The sequence below is a fragment of the Zonotrichia leucophrys genome, chromosome 4 (assembly GCF_028769735.1).
Source record: "Zonotrichia leucophrys gambelii isolate GWCS_2022_RI chromosome 4, RI_Zleu_2.0, whole genome shotgun sequence".
NCBI classification, from domain to species: domain Eukaryota; kingdom Metazoa; phylum Chordata; class Aves; order Passeriformes; family Passerellidae; genus Zonotrichia; species Zonotrichia leucophrys.
In genome coordinates, this window is record NC_088173.1 from 65,927,253 (window position 1) to 65,934,913 (window position 7,661).

Sequence of the window (7,661 nt, forward strand, 5' to 3'; positions counted from 1 at the left end):
AAGATCTTTTTCCCTCAGAAAAATCTTTTGCCACAAAAATCTTTTGCTGTGAATGAGGCCATTCATTGATTTGATCTTAACTCTCTGCCCCAGCAAAAATAGAGTCCATAGAGAGCTGTTCCCAATCAAAGGGGTTTGTAGAGTTTGGGAAACAGCTGGCTGTGGCCAAGATGCTCAGACTTTCTTACCTAGACAATTGCACCTTAACTTGAAACTCTAGCACTTAACACTGCACTTAGTCTGCCATGCTACATCCATCCTATGATCTGGAATACCACAAAAACCCAGACAAAGTGCTGTGTTGCCTCTTCTGTAAGAATTGCTGTGCAATCACTTCCCAGAAAGGGCTGCTGTCATTCTGTGCAGAAGCCCAGCATGTTGTTTTCTTAATCCCAGAGGTATTCTTGCCCCTGCCCTCCCATGACTGGAGGAGAGTGGTCAGGAAACACAGAAGCTATGGCATGAAAAAATTGCACAGCACTGCACTTATAATTTTCAAATGGGATAACAGTAAATGGCATGAACAACGTACTAAAATTGCAAAACTGCAGTTACCACTGCTTTTTGTATTGGTATACTTCACCCCTGAATATACATCTGAAATATAGTCAGATCATGATGCCATTTCCCACCAACACAATGGTTTGGCCTTTTTTCTCCTAGAGCTGCGAGAGAAGGTTTTATCCTAACTAAAAAGGGAGAAGATCCAGATAATTTTTCTAAAGGAAAAGGTATTTAGGAAATCCTCTATAGCCATAATAATGAAATTTTCCCAGAACATTCAGGTTAAATATTGGACAGCTGCCATCACTATTGAATAGATAGGGAAAAGTGTAGTTGACCCTGATGCATCCATGTGCATTTCCCACTGATGATCCTGGAGTTTATAGGGTGCTGAAGTGAGACCTCTGTGCTGTTCTAGGTGCTCCCCTGGAAAATGGGCCTCTGGTGGTGAACCTTGCAGCCAACCCCTGTCACACACACTTAGCCAAAGGGTCAAACATGGTGTGCCCAGAGCGTGGGGACACTGAAACACCTCCATGAGCCTGACAGTCCTTTAGACAATTATCTAAAATCCCCTGGGGCTGCCATGCCACAGGAAGGTGGGTACCCTTCCCATCCCACCTTTCAGCAGCGGATCCATGTGCTTTCTGTGGAAGATTATCCACGTGCCACTGTCCATCCCTGCGTTAATCACATGCCATTATCTAGCTGCCACTGGCTGGAGTCCTGTCTCCAGGGTTTTTTGGTGGGAAAGGCCCCAAATGACCTAGGTCAGGATCCAATCTTAGTGTAAGAAGGAGGCTTCTCTCAACTCCTCTTGTTTCAGGCATAGTCCCTCGTTTGACACACATGGAAGATATTTTAATAGTAATTATCCTCTCCTGATGCCAAAGTTTGCTCTATAAATTTCTCAAACTCAGCTTTTTAGCACACTTTCTCTTTAGCCCTCTCTCTATATGTGTATTTGCATGCACACACACACAATTACATCCAAAATGAGACCACACACTGCCTAAACAAGGCTGTGTTGTGTTTTTGCCACGTAACACAGTAAGAGCTAAACTCATCCTTCAAAAGTCAGCACTTCATCCAGCTTTCTGTTCTGCACAATTGCTAAGTGACCTCCTGAGCTGTGGGATCAGCCTCAGTGTTACACCACAGGGCCCCCAGGTACAGCTCCCAGGCCTAGGGCAGGGGGAATCTCTGCTTGCTCTGTGGCATCTGTCAGCATATTGCCACGAGCTTTCATTCTATATTTATGAAAAGGTGCTGAGGCGCAGCAGGCATTATGCATGATCTTTGCCATAAAAAAGGATCATGCCCTTATCATGTTTTCTGCAGTAATTTGCTAAATGTCATTGGTGCTACCCAGGTCTCATTCTGCAGAGCCCTGGCACGCCGTGGTGCTGCTGAAATGTGGTGCTGTCCTCGCACTCATGTGAGTGTTTGCTCTGTCATGAGATCTCCCAAATGCTGGATGTTTGATAGGCCAGTTAGCTGCCTGAATAAATATTTTCACTTTCTTTTAGTCAACACTAAAGCCAAACATTCAACTGAAAATAGCTTGGGGTAAGCATTGTTGGTTTAAATTTAATTTTGTAATAGATTCTGTTTGTAGAATCATTGATTAGTGTTCCTGTGCTGGCTTTTAAAACACAGCTTAGAATATTGCAGAGAAATAACATTTTTACCACTAGAAGTATTATATTTTAGTTGTGCCTATTTTTGGAAGGCTATCTGAAACTGCTCATGGAAAAGTAAAGCAAAACATTCTAGCTCAAAACCAGAGATGTTGTAGTGTGTTCTATGCCACTAATAGAGATTTGATTTTTTTACCTTAATGGCCTATTTTAATTATCTACAGTTAGTTTAGTTACCTACTTATTTAGCTACTTACATTTTCTGAAGCCTAAAGACATTGTAAATAAAAAAAAAAGAAGAAAAAAGAAAAAATTAATAAACTTCACCAGCTGCAGATTTAAGGAGAATATTTAAAACCTCAGTAAGGGTTTTAAAAATAAATAACAAAAAGGTAAGATCCTAGTTTGGACAGTGAGTTATTTTTGACATTATTTGATACAAGAACTCAACATGGATATTTTTGAAGTATGGTTCTCATTAACATTTGGATAGAGTACATTTCCTTTTCTTGATTCAATCACGAAAAAATTCACTTACAGATAGTCCATACAATAGTGCAACCTCTTTCACACATTACTACATCATAATCCATTTGGCTGCACTTGCTTCAAACAGGTCCACTCTACCCATATGGGCTGGCTTCAGTATTTCTTGCTCCCATCTGTTTTTAGTTATCTTCTTTGGGCTGTGTTTTACTGAGAGATGCTCTTCAGCCACATGCAGAAAGGCTGTTTCTGAGAGAAAATGTGAACAACAGGGGACTTTTCTGCTCTCACATCTGTGGGAGTTCATTGGAGTCAGCTGAGCCTACTGCTGTAGATTTTGGCTCTGCAGAGTCTGTTAAAGCCCATGTTGTCTGCATGGTCTAAGTTTTCATTACAAAACCCTAGAGGCCTGCCTTGGAAATCCTTGATTCGTGTGAATATTCCTGCTGAAGAGCTGTCCTGCAAAAAGATGTCTTTTATTTCCTTTTCCTATTCACCTCTTTCCCTGTAGGACCACGTCCTACATCCTGGAGAAGCAGAAGAACAGTCTTTGCCACAAGGCTTTTTCATCCTCAGCAGGCAAGATAACTCAAAATGTACCAGAGATTTCTACTGTCTTTCCCAGCCTTTGATGAGTCTCAGGTTGGGCTGGGAAGCCAGGAGGAGCAAACCCAGCTCACAAGACCTTCCCCTACCCTCCAGCTTCACTGCGTGCTCATGGCGTGGTGGCACCATGGAAGTCACTGCCTTGTTAGGAAGTCCACAATCTTCTCCTTTCTTGTTCTGTCCTGAAACTCGATGTTCCTGACACAGTGATGCCACTTGACATTACTGATCCCTCCTAAACACCTGCTATCAAATGCATCAAATCTTTTCTTGTCAGCTTGCGTAATGCCCCAGGTCTTTGCAGCATCGAGCAAAACTGATACCACACAGCTGTTGTAGGGCCTTATTTTTTGTTTTGCAGACATGTCACTGCCCCATGCTTTTGCCCTTGAATTTATTTGCATTGATATTCACCTTATACTGGTCAGGCTTGAAAGGACACTGGATGAAATCCAGGCAGAGTGGTCCAGGGTACTGGAAATGGGGATAAAATATGAACCCTGCCATGACTGTGACTGACCTCAGAGAGGAAGGACAAAGCCACTATTTCCTTTCCTCACTAGACCCAAAGCCATTATTTGATCAAGGGCTTTGATGTTTATTTCTAGTGAAAGCTTCTATTTTTAGGATTTTTCTTTTAAGGCGATCACTGGCCTTTGGGCTCACCAAAGATGAGCCAGAGGATTTTCAATTCTCGCTAATAGCTGGTCATGTATTTATGAATACCTGGATGAAAGAGGGACAGAATGCAGCAGATCTTACAAAATGTATTAAGAATGAGTGTTCTTTTTCAGAAGTGAAAATTTGTGATGTTACTGAATTTATTGATGATGTTCTGCATCAAAATTTAGAAAGAAAATAACACAGAGAAAAAAAATTGGAATTAAGAACGCTGTACATAATTGTTTTCATTTCTCCAGAGGTAGTAAGACCATTTATCACAATTTTTAAAATACTTTCTGACTTTTTTAAAGTTACCTAAAGAATGCAAAAGAAAACCGACATAGCTCAATCCTCTTGAATTTTAAATTAACCTTTCCTGATTTATTTTGTCTTCTGTTAAATGTTTCTTTGTCTGAGTAAGTGTGAAACAATAGAAAGGTGTGTGTACATTCCTCCATAATATTGAAATAATTTGTAACAAATGTAAAAAAAAAAAAATCTTAAAGAGACTAGAGCTGTGTAGAGTGTACGTTTATTTTTCATTTATGCAAGTTCAGGAAATCTCCACATGGCATAAAACCAGACTATTCCAGCCCATGTAGGGTATCACATATATTCTGTAGAGGTAACATTATGTGAGAAAATAAAGAAAAGTCCTTTCCTAAAATTACAGAATTTTATGAAAAAAATATTAATGATATATGACTTGAACATAGAAACCTATAGTAAACAGAGGCCACAAAAAAATTAACCTATTCCTCAAAATTAAAGAGGATAATAATAACAATATGAAAATATAAGTTAAAATAATATTTAAAATATAGATATTAAAAGTAGAAAAATATTGAAAAGTAATAAACAATTTAAACACAATTTTGTGGTTACATTTTATATATATGACATGTTGTTGTGATAATATATATTTAATAATACTCTTTTTCTGATATAATAGAATAATATAATATTTTTCTTATATATTAATATAACAATTATAATAATAGATCAATAATATACTTTTAAAAATATTGGAACAAGTATATAAAAATAATTTTCTGTAAGTAGTTCTATGTTGCTAATTTTAAATTATAACATTTTTACATAGTATAATACTGCATACATTATATATAATATTGTTAGCTATTAAATGTAGGAATAAATTCTACATTTGGCACTGCCACATTTCTGGTGATTATCATAAGGCTGTATAAAACTTGGATGTAGTTTAATTTTTTTTCTGCTTATTAAAAGTCATGTGAGCATAAAATTATCTTGTATCAGATTATAATTTATAATTTTCACCTAACTTTTATTAATTTAGACCAAGTTCAACTTTATGAGAATCCTGAAATATTTTTATCTTCCACAGGAATAACCTTAGCATGAAAGTAAGGCACAAAATAATTAATACATTCAACAGTTCAACATGTGAACATTTACTGTGACCATTTTTCGCTTTGCTTGTTCCCCTTTGTTTGTTTTTTTGCCTTTATATTTTACATATCTAAAAATATTTAAATGGAATTAAATATTAAAAACACATTTGAGAAGTTATTCCTTAATTGCTATGTAGTTAAATAAATTTAGGTTGAAAATTATTCCAGTCTGATCTACAAAACCTCTGTAGAGCAAAGATTTCCATTCAGAGGGGCAGATATTGTAACTTTATTGTTGTTTTTAGATTTTAGTCCCAATGAAGACAGAAGAAATAGATTCATCATGACTGTAGGAATAAAATCTAACCATAAACAGATATCAGGTCTTGCATTTGTTTTTTCTGGAAAACTTTCTTATCTAAAGATTCAAAATATTTACTTCTTTAAAGTTAATAACTTTAAAAAATATACCAGAATTTTAAAAGTTGTTCAGCCACTTGATTTGCAATTTTAAGTAGCATTTGTTTGAGGGAAAATATTAATTTCACCCCAAGGAATAAATAATATGACTTACCAGTACTGCACCTCTGATTTGCAAATAAGTACACATTCTTCCTCTGTAAATAGCATGCTTTTTAAAATAAAAGTCACATTAATATTTTACCTCTACCATGTTTTCTTTGCAAAATGGAACTCTTGTTAATTAATTTTGTAATTCTTAAATCCCACCTTATCTGAATTTGCTTTGAACCCGACAGTAGCACTGTAATGGCAAAGAATATTTTTAAAAGCTTTAAAACATGGGCTGGCCACTGTACAGAACGTGTCCCTTAATAGCAGCAGTGACAGGAGATAGAGGTGCCTTTCAACTGTCTTTTCATTTTGCCAAGACCACGTCAAACGAACTGAAAGGGGACAAAGTGACAATGGGCCTTTGTGTGTCTGAGGCCACCATTTCTGGGCAATGAGCAAACAAATTCTGAGCAGGAATTACCTGTGGAAAGAGCAATAATCCAGGTGATTTTAACTGCAGCTTCCAAAACGTGCAACGTGATATTTCCTCTCTGTAACTCATGAGGAATTTTTTGTTTGGATTTTTTCCCCCTCTGCTTTATTTTTTTTTTTTTAATTTGAGGACTGTTGGATATGGGCAGAAAAGCAGCACATCCCTGGCCCAGCCCGGATGCCATGACCATCCTAAGTCTGGAAAAAGGTCTTTGCATCCAACAGGGCTGGGGATTAACTCAGCCTAGAGAAGACAGCAGATGAACAAGATAAATCCCACCCCAAAATGAGGGAGCAGCACAGTGAAAATGATAGAGTGGGTCAATGAAAAGACACCTCAGTCTCCAGTTCTGGAGGGTGACTGAGCTGCAGTAACTGCTCCGCCAGTGAGATGAAGATGTTGGATTTGGGAACATGAGGCTTCATGAGCCCAAGAATGGGCAAACCTTACTGCCATCAGGAAAACTTTGATTTCTTGCAGAAAGGAGTTAGGAAACACGTAGACATATGGACACTGTGTGCAGAGTGAAAAATTTGATCTAGAATAACACCAAAAGAATATTTCTGTGTGGGGAATGCAATGTTGTCCATCTGAATTGCTCCCCAGGGCACAGTGAGTATGGACAGGGCTCCTCTGCAGGGCTGCTGACCATAAGGGTGGTTGGCTGAATCACTGCCCTCCTCCTCATGGGGTGCCCTGCAGCTTTGATCTTTGGATCCAATGCTCCTGAGGCTGAGCAGCTGCTCACAGGGAATTTTCCAAGAGGGCTCCTGTCTCTGAGCTCGTTAGCCCTTCTGAGCTCGTTAGCCCTTCCTTTGGCCTGAAGCAGCCAAGCCCCAGTGACATTTACTGCTGGTGGAAAAACCCCACTCATTACTTGGCTCTTCTAGTGGAGGATGAGATTAAGAGAAATTCAGGGCATGATACAGCCTTGTGGTGACTTTGGATGGATAGCTGGAGTAACTTGGGGAATAATGCCATGTGTGACAATTTTGACTTTGCACAAGAAGCCTCGTGAGCTAGAGGCAGATAAATGGGGCTATCAGCTATGACACAAAACTCTGTCCTTCAGTTGTTATATTTCCATGTGAATAAGGCCATAACACGTGCTCAGACAGGTATCACCCACTAAAGCAAAATATAAAGCTTCACTATCTTTCAAACTGCTCAAACTTTGTCTTCTCTCCATCCCAAATAGGAATACTTTAATGTAGTTTTTTAGTTTTTTTAAAATTTATTTCCCCGGGAGCCCCAAAGGGAGCTACTATGAAACAGGCAAACATGATTGATGGATTGCAAAGAAATGCCATAAAAATAGGTCCTAAGGTACTGTAGCAGAGGAAAGGTCAATGAAAATTTAACTGAAGCAATCGGAACAGAAGA